The 17,559-nt window shown below is 41.0% G+C and overlaps 1 long non-coding RNA gene across 1 annotated transcript; it reads right to left on the bottom strand.

Annotated features, from left to right (window-relative positions):
* Nucleotides 1–153: 153 nt before the first annotated feature.
* Nucleotides 154–11,932, bottom strand: LOC113965188. The gene is made up of 3 exons (XR_003533472.1): nucleotides 7,835–11,932; nucleotides 7,445–7,788; nucleotides 154–4,166 (listed from the first exon to the last, which is right to left on the bottom strand). It is a non-coding gene; the product is annotated as an uncharacterized LOC113965188 (long non-coding RNA).
* Between the last annotated feature and the right edge of the window lie 5,627 nt (nucleotides 11,933–17,559).

Raw genomic sequence — 17,559 nt, 5'->3', positions numbered from 1 at the left:
AATATAATTTGCCTTCAAACACTTTTTTAAAAAAGGTGCTCTTTGTTATCAACAAAAGTTGTAAAATTAGATGGGGACAAAGCAATCTCATGGGTGAGTAGTGAGTGGGCTATAGACAGAGGGTTACAGGTTTGCAGGGCAAGATCCTAAACAGGATGGTACTGGTTGTCATGTCAACCGAGGACTGTGATTATGATTTATAAATTTGCAGTAGCCCTTTTAAGGGCACTTCAGGTTTCAGGATATGAATCTGGTGACGAATTATGGCTCCAGTGAAGTCAATAGCAAAAATCCTTCAGTGCACACAAAGCAGCCCTACTTCTTTTGTTTCAAAGACTGCCAACACTCACATACAGAGATTTTACTAAACTGCTTGCATAGTACAGCCAAAATATCTTCTAAGAGGTGATAAATTCTTCTCCTATTTTAGCAAAATCCCTTTAGAGGAGCATAGCAACTCAAAACTGGCTTGTGTCCCCTTTCTGAAGGACACCACTAGCTGCAGGCCACCAAATCCCTCAACACAGGGCTGCTGATGAGGCATACTTAGAAAAGTGTCTCTCATGCAATGTCCTTTTCTTCCTAATGAAGGTAGCAGGAAGATTTCCTTCCTAATGGTCAGCCCACTGGAGCCTGAAAGTCAGCCCAGATCCTTTTTTAGGAGCTATTTTACATGGAAAATGTGATACCGGATCTATTAATGATACACTAGCAAGAAGAGAATACACATCAGCTTCCCTCAGTGTTGTTATTAGATTTATGAAATAGGGCCTTTAAAAGCCCAATTATCTGTGTTGCTACTTTAGTCAGCAACCAAAACTCAACATACATCAGAAGGTCAAGAAAGAGAACATTAAAGTGTCATCTTTAGAGGGGCTTTCATCTATCACAAACATAACCAGTACAGCAGAAATTTTCTTTATCACTTTTCCCAACACAGTCCAATCCAGATGGAATGGAGATAATTGCTCTGCATCCATTTGTGTTACCAGCTCACATCAATGCAGTTACTAGATTTGTGATTTCTAGCTCTTCACAAGTATGTTCTTCAGGGGACAGGGTTCCCATCCAGTTGAATTTGATAAATACACATGTAGCATAAGTGAATCTCAGGTTCAGGTGTGGATAATTCTTCCTATTTGTGTCCTGGGAAAAAAGGAGGATGAAAGCATGAGAAAGACAATTTGTTTATTGTCTAAGGATATTCTCCACTGAAGTTCCTTCACTGCCTTTTCTCTCTGTCCAGGAGTCAATATGTTTATGCTAAAGAGAGCATCATATAGAAGCTCCTTGTTGTTCTGTCCCTGTATGTCCTACTATACTGCCCCTTCTGTTCCACTGCACCACATTTAGAAAAGACATCAGCAACAAGATGAAGGTGTCTTGTAGTAATCTACAATTATAATTGACAGCGAATATAAAATAATACGTATCATATATTGGTCTGATTAATGCAGTCTTGTCATATTAATTCATTTTCTTAAAGGCCTGTGCGAAGCTCGTGCAGGGCCAAAGTACTTCCTCCTGATCCCTTGTGGGTACTGAAGAGTAGCTTCAGTGGAGACACCATTTTGGAAAGTATGTATGTGCAAGCCGCAGGAGTGCACCGAATTCTAAAACCATGGCATAGACTGCCAACACCATGAATTTACCACACAAGACAAAATGTTCTCCTCCTCATGGGAATTTCAGAGCAAATCTACCACCTGAAAGTCTGCATGGGGAACTCCATCCTGGTTGCACATGAATTTTCCCAAGAAGTAAATTCCTTCCTCTTCAGAAATATCTTTCATGTCCTTAAAGAAGAAAAGTGAAGAAGAAGAATATTTCCACCATTCCAGAGTTAAACCATGACTACAGCCCCAATGGCTGTTGCAGCCCCAGTCACAAGTCTCAGGGCTGTGACTGGGCATGCAAGCAAAAGGAACCAGCAGTTGAACTAAAGAGGACCAAAAAAGGAGCCTTTCCAAGTGACTCACTGTAAAGGATAAAAAAAGGAACTTGCATAGATAGCTAAGTTCTTTGGAGCACTAATGATCTCCTATGTCTGCAACCCTGCTTTGGAAATGGGAGCCAGCATCACAGCATGTGGGCAGATGACTCTGGACAGCTTTCTCATGACATATCCCTGGCAACCCACCCATGTCTCAGCAGCTTCCTTGGTCATTATCCCACTGAAACAAGACACAACAGGGAACATTGAACCATGTTCCAGATAACAAGATCCAAACTGTATGCAAACTGCTCTTGTGACATAGAAATTCCAGGATCCAAGGCCACCAACAAAACAGGGGAAAGAGATTGGTTGTTTAGCAAGAAGATCTTGCCTGGTTTTTGGTATGGAGGATGCAAATCAAATTAAACACGTTCCTATGCTGTTTAAGACAACAGTTGTGGAACACTGCTAGAAATGCTGCTAAGTGTCCACATAAGAACCTCCATCGTGGATATATTTGACACTAGATTAGCAACAGGGGGGATTTTTTCCTACAAAATTTTGGTCCTTAGTGGTGATACAGCCAAATAGGGTGAGTCCACAGGTCTTTAACCCTCCAATACAGATCTTCCACACATTTAGTGAGTATAACAACCTGTACCTTTCTGACCTGGGATCTCCAGTCATGTTCAGCCCACAGCCTTGCAGGTATGAATAGAGACAAAGCAGCTGTTACAATTCCAGACCTGAGTTCAGCTTGAGTCCTCACTCGAGCTTGTTCCATCTGCCTTTGCAGCAAAGATGCATTTGCTTCTGGGTAACTCAAGTACATACCGAACCTGTACATTTTGTACAGCTTGAATGAAATCAACAAACCTGCAGAAGAGCTAATATTAGCTGGGCCTCAACTACCTAATACTCAAATAATAATCCATTTAAAAAGCAGTGTTTTCATTTAAACATGCAACATAAATAAAATGTCAGCTAATGTTACTAAAAGACAAAATTATGATTCCCAAAACTTCAAAAATCTCAAGCACCTAAAAGCCACAAAACACATGTCTGAAGATGTCCGTTCTCACAAAGCCCGCATTTTTAAAAGCTATTAAAAGCACATACTTCATCACAACAGTAATGGTATTTGCACAGTTTTATCAAAACTCAACACTACATACTTTCTTTGCTGTGAAACACCAGCAAACTCTTTCTCAAGAAGCAGCAATTATCAGCACTTTCTGAAGGATATCATGTTCCTAAAAGCAACTTGTTAAATCCACTGATCAGAACTGAAGTTCTAAGTCAACAGTAATGGTCTTACGTCCAAAGGATATGTTTAAGCTCCATGAAGTTAGAAGTTCTGCAGTTGATCTCCCATGTTTGTTTTCTGTGAGGGACATAATATAGGGACCACACTGTCAGTTTAGCAGCTAAATTGTTTGGTTTGGAATTATTGATTTGTTCCAATTCAAAGTTGTTCTGAAATTCTTTCAGCTTTCCTTTTTGACCCCCAAAAAACCAAGACATTTTCTCTTTACACCTAGCTGCCAAGATCTAAATCTGTATTTTCTGTGTTTCCCTAGTAACAGCTGGTGATGTCATAAATTTACTAAATGGTAGAGGGAGATGCTATGCTCTGTGCAGCCATGAAAGTCTGGAAGAGAACCGCTAGCTGGCTCTCTGCCCAGCTGCCAACAGCATTCACCTTCTCTGCCTGCCCAGCTCTGTATCTGGATCAATTTGGAGAGTTCTCCAGAAGGCCTGATTCCTTCTTGGCAATGGGAGTGGAAGTCATAGAAATTATTTCTACTGTTTCAATTTCGAGCGCTTTGTAAGATCAGTTTGCTGAGAACTGTTTTCTAAGCAAGGTTTGTATCTGAAATGATGCTTGCAGTCTTTTGTTTGTCGCCAATGTAGCTTTCAACCTGATCAGAACTGTCAGTAAACTCCACTGCCACACACACCACTGCTGTGAAGACCAGGGAGCTCCTCTGAAGGACCATACCCAGGGAGGGTTGGCAACTGGTTCCTGATCAGACTGGGTTACTCTGCCTAGTACTGTGTCACACAAGAAAGAGTTGGGAAGTGGAGGAACAAGGAGAGCAGGTATAACATTCTGGTGTCTTACCAGGAGCATGACATCCAGAAAACGTGCGTATTTCCAGTAGAATCCATAACACATACAAATGTACTCCTTCACTGCAAGTTTCACGCCATTTCACAAAAGAGTCACCTGCAAACATTATAGCATATAGATGAGAGGAAAAAAGCTTTCCCATCACTACATACTAGGAGGTAAAAGCAACAATCAGATAATTATATGTATAAAAATTCCTTTGTTTGTGTACTGCAATCACTTATTTCCTGGCACATACAGACAATGAAACTGGCATTCCAGTCCTGAGATATGACTCACAACTACACTGAAAAGAAAACAGGTCTGCGTGTTATTCTTAGAGATTAAGCAAAGCGCTATGTATTCTAATTCAGGCAGTTCTCTTTGAGGAAGAAGCCAAGGAAGAGAAAGATTTAGGTATATTACAGAGCTATCAGTGTGATTTGAATCTGATTTGTCTAATGATTTCAAAGAAAGATCCTTCTAGATCCTCACAGACACAGTCCCTTGCCATACTTCAACTGGATACTTTGAAGTAGATAGGAAGTAAGGGTATTCTGTACATAAAACACTCATGAGGCAGCTTAGTTGCCCATGACTGAGAGACAAAAGAGATTTTATATTTTTCAGGGTCTGTACTCCTTGCAGGTTAAAGACAAATCTACCAGGAGCAGATACAGAATTTCTGCAGAAGTTTCATCAGCACTCTACAGAGATACTGTGTCTCTCCATTTTATGCCTGCTTTGGAGTTCTGATGTATCTAGAATGAGGAAACACCACCTGTGCACTGCATCGCGGTGCCATATGGCTCAGATACAACAAGCAAACCCAGCTCGGATGCCTGTACATAGCTGTGTGACCTTTAAGTTAACCTTGTCATCCAGGGCTTTACTGTGGGAGATCATTGTATGGATAATTGTTCCTGGTGTAATTTTCAGAGTCAATGCATTGCCCATCTCCAGACAAAGCACAGAAGTTTCACTGGTGACCCCAAGCTCAGCCAGACCATCAGAGTTACAGGAAAAAGGAAGAGATGTAGATGAGCAGGAAAATAAGGACAGCTTTTCCTTCTCCATTTCATTGTTCAGATCCAGTTTTGACAGCTTACAGCGGAGTAGTGTCTCACAAACTCTTGTCATAGGGGACATCCCAGGAAAGATCAAAGAACTGCACCTACTGAGAAATACTGTTCTTGTCTACATCGAGTGTTCCTTAAAGTGTGGTCTAAAGCTTTCTGGAAAGGCTCACCATCTGACAGCTGGTGTCTCTTCTTTGCCTCTTCCTTCTTCTCCTCAATTGAGCAAATAATGAATTTGCTTGGTATTTCATCAGCACCAAAAATTAATAAAGTAAAATTACTTTGAGAGATAAGACTCCCATTATTTCCCTTCTTGTTTATACATCTTTAGCCTAGGACTAAGTTCTTGCATGAACCATAAGGAAAACAAAACAAAACAAAAACCCACAAAACCCAAACTCCCTAGACAAATAAGAGGAATTCAGAGCAGAGTGATGAACTCTACAGTACTCTTTAGAAAAGATTCCTAGGAAGAATATTACTGCTAGAAAAGCAATCATCTTCACTACTGGTGCAGAGTGAGGAAAAGAAAGCCCTAGGCCAAAACTGGTATCAAGCTTATTTTATTAATTTCTGTTATTAAATCATAAAACATTTGAAATCATTAAAAGGCCAAACTGGACAGCTGAGACCAATTATTCAGGAAAACAGAACAATGGGAGAGGAATCCTCTCCTGAACATTAGCAAGAAACACAGGGAACTGCCCAGCTTCAGTCTCACTGAGGATATGGAATCGTTGATATTTTTAGCATTTTCAGCAGCGATGGTTAATGGACATGTCTAAACAGAAAGCAACTAAGGATTTAATGCCCCCCCAAAATGTTTCGTTAGCTTCTGTAATAAACATCAAAGTACCTGGACCTTAGACCCAAGAACCAAATAAATATATAATGATTTCATTATCTATAAGAAAAGGTGAATTGTATCTGGTAATACAGCATTAAGAGCAATGAAGCATTAAGTGCATCACCACGTTGGCTTAGAACTAGGTAATGTCATATTTTAGCATCGTGTCCTTACAAAAGGTTAATGAAGGCAGGTTGTGTTTTTCAAAATAATTGTCAAGTTAATGTTTAACAGTCTGAGAGTGGTGACATTGGAATGCAAGAGTGAGGGGTCACATAACATTAGAGGGCTGACTAAGACATATTAGTTGTAGCATAAGATGTGTAAGCAATGCATAAAATCTACAAGCACATATGCATATTTTATGTTTTGAGGGTGATACTGACATACCTCATGGTTTATAGAGAAGAAATGCTATTAGAAAAATAGATCTCTGTAACCAGTTTACCCTTCTTGCTTCTGTCAAGCACAGGAGACATTAGTTATAACACAGTGAAGAGTGTTATCCTTGAGAAAACGATGCAGAATACTTGCATGATTTCAGTATAAACTTAAGGCCTGTGGCTTTTCTTGTGCAAATACAAGATTTCCAGTAATAATTGCAGCTGATGTCTTGTGGCTTTTTAGAAGGACAAGGCTATTTAAAAATCCCAGATATTAAACTGTGCTGTCTTCACCTTTATATAAAAGGTAACAGCTTGATAGATGGAGCTTATTGCATCTTCCTTATCAGCTGCTATATTTGCAGAATGTGCAGAACACAGATATACTCTCCAACGGCCAGAGTTGCCACAGAGTATTTTCACCTTGGTGGCTACTTATTTTTTACTATTCTGAATGAAAGAGATTTTACAGCTTCCTTGGCACTCAACAAAAATGAGATCATTCTTCTCTACCAAATAATGGTTAGAAGTGGATAGCAGCCTACTGAAAAATACCATCTTGGAGAAATTCTAAATTGGTCTCTTCATTTTTCTGAAGCTGAGAGGTGCTTTAGATATCCTCCAAACCAAGGGATAAGTGCCAGAGAGTTTGAGATTCCTCATTTTTATATTTTTCTTTAGTAAGGAGAACTTAACTTTTTTCTTTGTTAGCATAAAATGGCTTTCTTCATGCATTGTGCCTGGTATGGAGACTGACACCAACATGACATATCCTGCCCTCCCGATGCAGCTGTTCCATACAAAGACGTCCCATTAACAGCCAACGTCTGGGATATGAATGGAAATCTGTTCCTGAAGAGGTAAGGGTTGAAGTGACACCATTCCCATTGGGAGCCTCATATCATCATAAGATCTTTACTCAAAAGAGACTTAACTGTCACTTTATTATGGTTCTGTCTCCATTCTCCCTTTCTCCCATCTTTCATCTCTATCACATATCACAATTCTTGATACTTTGAGATTATTCTGTTAGGCATACAATTACTCCTTTGTTTATGGACATACATGTGCATTCAACCAGCTTACCTTGCAGGGAATCCCAGCTCCTGCTACTGTGTAGAATAGCCAAGTTCACACAGACGGGCAGGGGGAGGCTCTCCCTCCACCCTTCAGTGATCTACAAAGAAGAAAAGACCTTTACTGTAAATCTCATTCATACTCTCTCTCTCTCACTTAAAATGGCTTTAGCCAGGGGCAACTCTAAATGCACTGCAATGTTTTGACACTGGAAAAAAGACTCACTACATTGATGCCAATCCATTCATGAGCTCACATGGCAGCATGGCAAGTTCTGGCTACTGATGTGGTTACAAAAAGGTGCTGAGTAAGGACAGCATAATTCCTAATGCAAATATTTCTTCTTTATTGTGCTCCCAGCAGTGGTATCCACATCCAACAGAGAAGTTTTTAGAGCACTTGACAGTTAGATCTCTGAATAAGCATATTTCTCAATTCTGTCCAATACTGCATTTCAGTATGATCACATGGTCTAAACTCTGCTGAGATCAACACTGTAAACCCCCCAAAATGAAACTGAGCCATCAAATGCCACATCTAATTTCCTATGTACCTGCCAATAAAAGCCAGACAATTGTAGGCGTCTATGCTCCAGAGCAGTAGCTACACAATGGATATGTGCAGGGGGTCTGGAGTCATCAGCCCCAGTGAGCAGATTTAGTTGCTCTCAGCACTACATTACTCAAGCTAACCCTGAACTTATAATGAAGAGATTAGTCATAGAAATTTTTAAACAACCAAAAATCAAAATATGGTTAAACCACAATAGTTGCCATTTGTGTCTGGGAAACTTAATTTTGTTAATTATAAATAACAACTGAGTTGCCTGTACTTTACTATGTACTAATAAATTATTTTTATAAGGTCACGTTACATTTTCCTATATCATCAGTATTTACAGCCACAAGAACATTAATAAACTATGAGCATGCCCTAATATGTATATATATCTATGTGTGTGTATGTATGATATACACGCTAACATATTTACCCTTCTTTAAAACTCTGTGCCCTTAGCTTAGAAAAGCTCCACTCTGAAATATGAAGGGTGAAGGGGAATAGCTTTTCTTGTACAGAGTAAAAGGTATTAGCAGCTGTCTGCTGTAGTGTCATTCGTGCTCTGGAAGAGGCACTTGACAAACCCCAACAGGAAAATGTCAGTAAAGACACAGGCAAAGTTCTGCCAGGGGAAAAAGTGACTTTCATCACTAATTCTCACTGACTTCCAGCCGTAAGTGTGCAAGGAGGAACCAACTCTCAATTATTTCATTTGTAAGTGTTGGCATACATTTTCCCTGGATTCTTGCCTAGGATTCTTGCCCTTTTCTCATGCCTGCCACCATGAATTGGGATTTATTCCACTCAAGCAAAATCAGTGAAAAAAACCTCAGATACTCCATTTGTTTTTCATGAAGAATATTTGCAGTCACTCTTTACCCTTTTAAGATGACAAAGCAATCTAAGAATTTAACTTGATCAGCTCCTTTACCTTCTTCAAATAGTGACATTTGGCACAATTACCATAAGGAATTTTTTAAAATAACAGGAGCAGCAATAACAACCATACTCTGAACTTGCTTATTCTGATTAGGAAAATGTAGCTGTCAGCAGATAAGAATGTTGTGTAAATTTAACACTTTTTTTTTGGAGACCTCACAAGGCCACATACATGACAAAATGCATCTCACAAACACTTCTGGCAGTGAAGGGCTGAGCAGACTGCAGGCAGAACTAGCACCAATACCCTTGAGTGCAACAAAATAACTCTCAGGAGCCCTCAGAAAATTATGAATATGGCTGTGCTGAATGAGATGCAGTCAAAATCCTAAGGCTGTTTTGAAGCAGACATGATTTTGTAGAACATGAATATTATTAAGTTCTGGTTTCTGTTTTATTGTAAATATTATTAATACGACTTTTCTCACAACAATCAAATATTCTTAGGATAAAGCTCTAATACTGGCTAAATGAAATAAATAGAACATATCATATTCATTGTTTACCCTTGCATAACAACTTGCTTTACTTTTGGGTCACTGGGACAATTGTGCTTATTTAAAATAAGGAATAAAACTTCTGAGCAACCATGTATTCATGTAACTGGGAAAGGAAGAAAAGAAAAAGTAGGAGAACAAAGTGATAGCTTTGATCAGATTGCCAGCAATTTGACACTAATGTATCCTTAATTATAATATAAAAAACCCTTTATCAAACCCCATCCCCCAAAACATCTTACTGGAGACATGTCTATTTTTAACAGCAGCCAGTGTCTGACAGAGGCAGATTTCATCCTCACCTTTCACATACCATGAGGAGGGGGGGGGGAATCAAAAACAAGAAAAGCAGCAGATACATTTAGTGTTCTCTTTACCATAACAAAGCTTATCTTCTTTGTAGGTTTTGGCCTTCAGTCTTTCCTGCTAAGCTGATTGAACTCTTCAGGAAATGATGCATGAGGGGAGGTTTCCAGTCAACTCTGTTGAGGAACTAAAGATTCCCAGGAGGGTGACAATAAGCTGAAATGATGGGTTATGATAGGAGGCATTGCAGATATAGATAGGAAGAACAAACCAGCTTCAGCTAAAGACATTCAAAATGCATAAGCCTGAAAGTGCATTTAGAAACTATCAGCCTGGAAAGACTCCTGCTTCAGCAGAAATGACTTGTCAGGGGCAAGCAGCCACTTCAGGACTTTTTAATCAGTATTTCACAACTGCTGCACTGTAGGCATTCCTCCTGGCAGCATTACTCACTTGGCTGCCCATATGCCTGATCGTAATGGTTGTTTCTTGGCCGTATTATTACTTCTATAAGGCAGCAGCCTTCCAGCTGCATGACATATGTAGCCCACAGGCATGTACTTTTAACATATGCTGTATCTTGTCCTTTACATTGTTCCTATTAAGTCAACACTAAATGAGGAGACTGGGACTGCTCTGTCCTCTTAGCAGTCAGTAAGTCCCAGAGCAAGAACTGAAAAGCTTCCAGTGTTGCAAGCCTGGCCTGAAGGATTAGGAACAGTAAGGATTAAACATTGTCATGTGTTTAACCAGGCCCTCATGCTGAGTGTTCTTGCCTTGTCTTTTCCTTGTAAATTACCCTTTTTTTAACCTACTTTCTCCTTTCAAACAGAGAAGTGCTCCAGAGAACTCTTGTAAAACTCATTCTGAATAAATACTCAATGACATTTGAAATTAGATCACATCACTGTTGAGCCCATGAGACTTACCAGAAGGTGCAGTACAAATGTAAGATTTACATGAGCTATTCCTGATTTATACCCATTTAAGTGACAATTGAATCAGAGCAGTATTTTTTCTGCAGTCCAAGATCAAACACTTGAGTGTTTCACCTGTCTGTCTAAAGAAATTGTCTCATTCCCTTGGTCATTCATAGTCAGTTTTGATTTTGTGGTTCAGATAGGAGACTTGCATTCTGCTGGATACTGGAAATAAGCATTTGGTTGTGGAAAAACTCTTTGTTACTTCTCCATTGGGTTATGTAAAAAAGTTCTAATCTCACCATCCAGTATTTACTGCATTCTTAGCTTCAGGTTAAGCAACAATACAGATCTCTAGTTCATAGAAATGAGAAGTGGAAGTAGTTAGTCACCCCTAGCTTTCCTCACTCATGTATACACCATATACATGTACCCACACAATAGAATCTGCTGCATTCAAAACACAGATGACCAGGTGAATCACAGTCACATACTAAAAGATTTAAAATAAACTACCCTATTTTGAAACAGCAGGCCATGAAGCTTTACTTTGTGCTGGGCATTAAATGGGACCTGAGCAACCTGACTTTCGTGCTACAATGTGTTTCCAAACAGTTTGGGCTCATGGATTTGGTAGTTTTCCTCTGATATCTATGCATAGTCTGCACAGGGAAGGAGGCAATATACAGAAGGGGAAATTGCTCTCCTATCTCTCCAACTGTCTTCTCCACAAAGGTGTACGCTGTGGTTCTCCATTTCACGATAAGCTGCAGTTTCACTCCTGATAGAGCACTGTGCACAGGCTCAGCATTACTTAAGAGACTCGATCTTGGCAAAAGAGGAGAAAAAAAGAGGCTTTCAATAACTGATGTTTTTTTAGCAACTTCAGAAGTTCTGGGAACAAAAGATCTGGTCTGGCTATACAATTGTAAAACTGGAACAGAGTTTATGAAAGTCTGCTCTCATCAGGAGCTCAGAATCTCCTCTTGAAAGGTTGAAGTCCTCTAAGCGCTGGTGAGAAGCAGCTCTTTTTCTTTTCCCAGTGTCTTTTGGCAGTCTTTACTTCCTATTTGAACCTGGGATTAATGCCAGGCTGTTCCTGAAGTGTTCAGACCTGTCGACAATTTGTCAAACCTCTAAACCAGAGTAAGGCCACAGTGCAGAGAAGCAGGGTAAATTTAGCCCATGCTGAAGTCCCACAGCTGGATTCCTCTGCGATATCCAGTGCAGTTCACTTAAAACTAGCTCAGGAACCTCTATATTCTGCTGTGACACCGGCATGCTGCCCTGAGACACACTGCCTCCTTAAAGGGCAGTCTTGTGCTCTTGAGAAAAAACCATCAAGCGGGAATCATAGAAGTCCTTTCTGTACCCTTTAGTCCAAGATCTTTCTGGATTAACCTTTCTTAGCTGAAATGGTGAAAGGGGTCTTTCCATGGTGGTATTTGTAAGGTTGAACACCACGTGTCAGGTACCTGTGAAGGTCAGAGACAGTGAGTGTTCCCTGGGGTGCCTGTCCTACCACCCCAGTCAGGCACCAGGGAAGTCTGGGGGCAGCTCCAGCCATCAGGCAACTCCCTGGGCATGGGGATAGGACAGGATGTATCCCCATGGGCGGGGTCAGGTTCAGGTCCAGAGCAGGGAACCAGGAGCAGACATAGCTCCAGGATGGCTGGGCAGTGCCTTGGGGATGGAACTGGGCTTAGCCCAGCCAGAATGTCAGCATGCAGATCAGGTCAGGCTTGGCATAGCCATATGTCTGCAGAGCTGGAGATCAGCTTTCTATGGCACCAGGGACTCAAGTGCGATATGGATCCATGGGTTGGGCTAAGGAGAGGCCCCAGGAGAGGCTGGGCAGGGACAGTGAGGGCCCATGTTAGTGCTCCATGGCTCTGACAGCATGGAAGTCACATCACGTGCTCTCAGGGCTATCACAGAGAAAGGACTGTGCAGCTGCCTGACACTAGGCTGTAACCATGTTTGAAAGTTTTGAAACACAAGGAGGAAAAAATTATATTTAAGCCTCCAGCAGGAAACAAAGCACTTGGGTTTGGATTTTTTGCATTTGGCAGGCAGAGGGCATACTCAGCCTAGACCTAAATATAGCCTTCTGTCTGCTTAGAGGCTTTTTATTCTTTCTGTCTCTTGACACCAGTATACACAAAATTTATTCAACCTGCAGCAAATGTATCATTCATATAAAACCACACAATCTGTTTTGGAGAAATCAGCAGCCATTTTAAGTAGCCATCAGCGTGCTGGAGGTGCAGGACTGACCAGCAGAGTCATCCATCTCCCAGCAAGGAGTCACAGTCCTCCTTCCAACACCTGAAACTGGTACTGGGAGTTGGGAAATAAGATGTTCAGAGCCAGTTGAGGTAACACTTAGGGTATGACTGATCAAGAGTTTTCCAGTTGACTGATTTTTCCAATAAAAAGTCACAGATTCTGCTCCCCTCCAAAATCACTTTTTTTCTGTCAGCAAAGTCAGAACCACAGCTCTCTGCCCAGCTGCCTCTAAAGCTTTCGCGGTTTTGTTCCTGCCTCCAGGTAAACAGTCTTTTTTGGATCCCTGCATGTATAATAACTGCCTGGAAAAATTAGCAGGAATGAAAGTTTCAATGCAAAAGCATTATTTTCCACACACATAGGCTCTGCTGTTAGTGATTAAATTAGCAACCTCAATCCTAGCTCACATATTCATCAAAGAATTTTATTATATATTAAATAGTGCAGCACATATATCCTCAGTTTCATAACTATTCATCTGGTGGAAATCTGACAGTTCCTTAATTCACACAGAAGACTTTGTCCATTTGCTGGCAAAACTTGTTAGTGAATGCAGTGAGTCAATTTATATATATACTGTATGTGGCACACAGAAACATTTTTCAACGAAGTATTTACAAAGATCACTTTTTTCTATGCAATATCAAGTTTTTCTATAAATAGACACACTGTTAAAACTGAGCTGCAGAGCTGAGTCCCCAGAGGTGAGGTGGGTGCCCCAGATGGTGGGGTCCCCAGCATGCTCAAGTGACTTGGTCCTGGGAGTCTCTGTGGCTCATCAGTACCTCAGCTGCTGGAGCCCTCAGCCTTCCTTGCCTTTAGGATGTGGTGGCAATGCTGGAGACACTGACCCAGCCGTGGCTGCACTTCCTGCTGTGGGCTGAACCCAGACTCAATGTCACCCTTGCATGGCCCAGGGGAGCACGGAGACTTGGTGGGGTTGGGGCACCAGGTGATGCTGCAGCAATGGCTAGAACATATCAAGAAGGAGTAGTAGGCAAAGAACTGGGACAGAAAGGAGAGAGGGGGTCATAGGGGGACACTGGAGAGAGGGGCAGGGACAGGAACGCAGGGACAGGAACACAGGGACACATGGTGTCTATAGGATCCCTGAGTGACTTTCTTCTTCCCAAAGCACAACAACCCTAAAAGATTCCAGGATTGGTTGGTGAGTGAAAGCCCAGGAGTTTCAAGGGCCTGCCTAATATCCTAATATCTTCTCCTATATGGAAGAGGAGAAGATAGATCAGCATGAGCATGGTTTTAGGAGAGTGTACCAGGCACAGCTTGTTTCTCCAACAGAAAATTATCTTCTGTAATGATTTGTGCCAAAGGAGGCACCATTCCAAATTAAAACAGAGAAATCTGTCAGGCTCATCTGAAATCAGAGGCCTGGGCTCACCGCCAACACCCTCCAAAGCAAGGAGTCATCACTGGCATTTGGGGTATCTCAGAGGTGAAATGGTACCCACTCACTGCAAAGACAGATCTCAGCAAGGCACTGAGGGGAGGCTTTCCAGACCGTGTCCCCAGCTTCAAAGGCTGTACTAGGAAACTAGATCCAGTCTATTAAACAGAGCCCACTAGCTGCCATGGAATGTTTCTGTCAGGCCTCACTGCTCATCCACAGGAGTCCAGAGATGGAAAATGCACCACCATCATGGCATGAAGTTGTACTTCTCTAGAAAAAAACCTACAAATAAGATAGGGAACAAGGCAATTCAGAATTACACAACCTGTTAAACAAGCTAACATCTAAATATCCCAATTACAGCAGCAGTAAACCCCACTGTCACTGAAGATGGGAGCCCACTGCTGATTTTAAGCAAAGGAAAAATTTCTCACAGGGCATCAAACAGCATTGAAAGAAAAGAAAAAGACTATTGCAAATCCTATGGAGATTTTGCTTTTCATAGAAGAATAAAATGTGAAATGTAACCCAAGGCCTTAATCTCTCATTTTTCAGAACATGAATGTGAACCTAATTTTCATGAAACATCTATATCAATAAATTCCACTCCATAAATTTGTGTTTCCTGCAGAGATATGTTCCCAACTCAGAGTACAAAGAGAATAGGCAAGGCAGGTACTTGGACAAAATAATAAACAAAGCAATGTGAATGCATTCTGTGGAGAAAAGAGGAAAACTCTTCAACTCCTAGCACATCAATACACCTGTTAAGAAAATCATGGCTATTTATCCATGCCCTTCTTCAATGCCTGAAAATATATCTAAAGATGTGCAGGTCTAGCTCTTCAAAAAACATTTTTTATTCTAAGAACATCAACTATAAACATGGTTACAAAAGAGAACTAAGCACCGAAAAGTCTAGTGCTACTGGGAAAAATGTAGCAATATGTACACTCTGATGATCCAGCCAGCTGCACAAATCACAGATCAAGTCTGCAGGCACTTCTTCAAGAGCCCTAACTACCTATGTTGCCTCTCAGGTAGCTGCCTTTTGCCTGCCAAAAATTAAATTAATGGGTATTTTCAGTCCAAATCTATTCCCACATTAACACTTGAATCTGGAGATGGTTTGGAAAGCGCACATGCACTTTTCTTATTCCACCCAAGAGTTTTAAGATGGTTCTTTTCCAGGAAAAATGTTGTGTTCCCTTGAACAGAATTATAAATAGGGAGAGGAAATTCAGTTGTGCTGTTTCGTTTTGTTTGACTGTGCTCTCTGTTCCAGCAGCAGCACACAGTGGGTGTGATGCAAGGTATTCAAGGACTGGGGTCTGCTCCCAGTGATGGGGAGTGATGCTGCATGAGCAGCAGGTCCACTGACTCCTGATTCTTGAGCTGCATTCACTACTGGTAGGCACTCACAAATCATGTTCAACCAGTCCTTCTTTGCTGTTTGTCCAGGTTCTTTCTGTCCCTTCGGTAGATAAGTCTGGACTTCAGATTTCCAAGTTGGGGTCTAACTGGCTACATCTGAAACGACTGTTGTCTAAACACACAGGCTGCACCACGGCACACGCCTTCTCATCCTCCTTTGCTTCCATTTAAGATCTCAAAACATATCCATGGCAACTGCAGCTCTTGCTTACAAGAAAACAGAGACATCAAGAAATGTCTAGAATTTCCTTCCAGAGTCTGGCATCAAAACATAGGACGCAAATTCAATGCTTCTCAGTTCCCTGGGAAATATGGTCATCTCCTTGGTATCCACAGTCTTCTCCAGGGACCCCAGGCCACTAGAGCACCATAGTTAACCTAAATACGCAGCAGCAATCAGACACAGCACTTGGCTTGAAGAGATCCATTTCCTGCTGGAAGGATCACAGCGGTGTAGAAAAGGTGTGACAGTAGGAAGAAGACAGTGTAGGAAAAAAAATAGCTCATTATAAAGGAGCAAGATATGAAACAGTAAGCAGCTTGCATTTCATATGGGCAGAAAGGTGAGGTCTAGGAGAAAAAAACTGATGTATTGGAACAGTCTGTTCCAGCAAAGTACAAAGCTAAATGTGGCACAGACACATGCTATTCACCCACAAGCTCTAAACCTACAGAGGAAGCATACGCCTGTCAACATTTTGACTTATAACAGAATTAACATCACGTTACAGCAAAACCAAAAAAGGCTTAAAAAGACAACCCTGAAATGGAAGAGAAAAATGAAGGCATTGAAAGGGCTTGTCATACTCTGCTGATCCTGGCTGACACGTACTGAGAACAAAAGTTGGAGGGGTTGGATTTGTAAGAGAGTCTTCCACTCCCCAATATTTGTGTGCATTTACAAACCCAACTGATCCTTTGGGGGACAACAGAGTGAGATTAGAATGACGCATACCTGGCAAGAGACACTCTGGATTTGTTGTTGAACTAGTCATCAAAATATGCATTGTGCTTTTTTCTTTCTTTTTTCTTTTCTTTTGTTTGTTTTTTTTTTTTTTTTATATTATTGCTCAGACAGCTAATCAATTATTCATTTGTAAATGAAGGTCAGGCTTCTTCCTTCCCAGGGATACTGCATATAAACAAAGAAATGGGAAATTATAGTTCTGGAAAGAAATCCAAAAAGGATGTTCCAAGACATCCTACTGTAACATGTGTCTTCTCCTGTTAAGTTGCAGGGATTATATCCAAGGCAGATGTTTTAGAGAAATTATGCTTCTTATTAAACCAGCTGACATTATGGGGAAGAAACAGACTTTTCTCAGCCTTCTGGTGTACTTTAGAGGCTCTGTTTCCTTGTTCCCAAGACTATGCAATTTTGCCTTTTCTTTTTATTACATCTCTCTACAAAGCTAGCTAGATCGTGCTAGTTATAAGAATGCTACTAAATCATTGCAAATTCGCTGTGAAAAGACACCACAGACATTAAAGTTAAAAAGAAGTTTTCTAAAAATATCTTATCCCTTTGTGCTGATTTTGGATCAAGCCATAAGGGCTCGGCACTGATGCTGTAAGTTCAGCTGAGAAAAAGGAGTCAACAACAAAAATGTAATCCTTAGGGGCCTGAGTTCAGGTAGGAGACAAAAAAAGCACCAATTACACCCACACAGATATAAAATGGTAACTCTTCCCCCCCCCCAAAAGAAATTGGAATATTAACTTTGGTATCCAAAGGATGAAAGCATCAGCCATGTTGGATCTTAGCCTCAC

Source organism: Neopelma chrysocephalum, unplaced genomic scaffold (genome assembly GCF_003984885.1).
Source record: "Neopelma chrysocephalum unplaced genomic scaffold, ASM398488v2 Primary Assembly neopelma1_44, whole genome shotgun sequence".
Classification (NCBI taxonomy): Eukaryota; Metazoa; Chordata; class Aves; order Passeriformes; family Pipridae; genus Neopelma; species Neopelma chrysocephalum.
The sequence above is the reverse complement of the archived record's forward strand: the minus strand, read 5'-3'. Positions and strand labels throughout refer to the sequence as shown.